This window comes from Frankliniella occidentalis, unplaced genomic scaffold (genome assembly GCF_000697945.3).
Source record: "Frankliniella occidentalis isolate FOCC.00 unplaced genomic scaffold, Focc_3.1 Scaffold132, whole genome shotgun sequence".
NCBI classification, from domain to species: Eukaryota; Metazoa; Arthropoda; class Insecta; order Thysanoptera; family Thripidae; genus Frankliniella; species Frankliniella occidentalis.
Window position 1 is genome coordinate 502,187 of NW_026267259.1, and position 389 is coordinate 502,575.

The window sequence follows — 389 nt, forward strand, 5'->3', positions numbered from 1 at the left end:
GGGGGGGTACAAGAGTAACAAATATCTTGTCCCCGTTGTAATCGGACAACTTTTATTAAATTATGCAACTATGCTCAAGCATAATCTTCCTATCTCTAGCGTTTGGGAAGGGCCTTCGGCCCGTCCCTTCTGCGATGCGCGATGCGCGTCGGGTAAACGTTATCGCACAGAGCCCAAACTTTGCACAGGGTCTCTACTAGGTCCAATCTTTCATTTGAGGTACCGACCTCGAAACTTTTTTTCTGGTGGAATGGCCTACCAAGCAGGCCCCGCCACTGCCGAACAGAGTTCCCGGCGAAGCGGAGCTGGCAACTTTGGTTTGGCGGAAGAGCGGGCCTAGCTTGGCCTGCCGGCAGCGTTTGGTAGAGATAGGAAAATTGCGCGTTTCA

At 52.2% G+C, this 389-nt stretch overlaps 1 protein-coding gene across 1 annotated transcript in view; it reads left to right on the forward strand.

Moving 5' to 3' along the window:
* LOC127750089 (uncharacterized) overlaps positions 1–389 on the forward strand; it is a 9,113-nt gene that overhangs the window by 7,908 nt on the left and 816 nt on the right. The gene's annotated exons all lie outside the window — the stretch shown is intronic.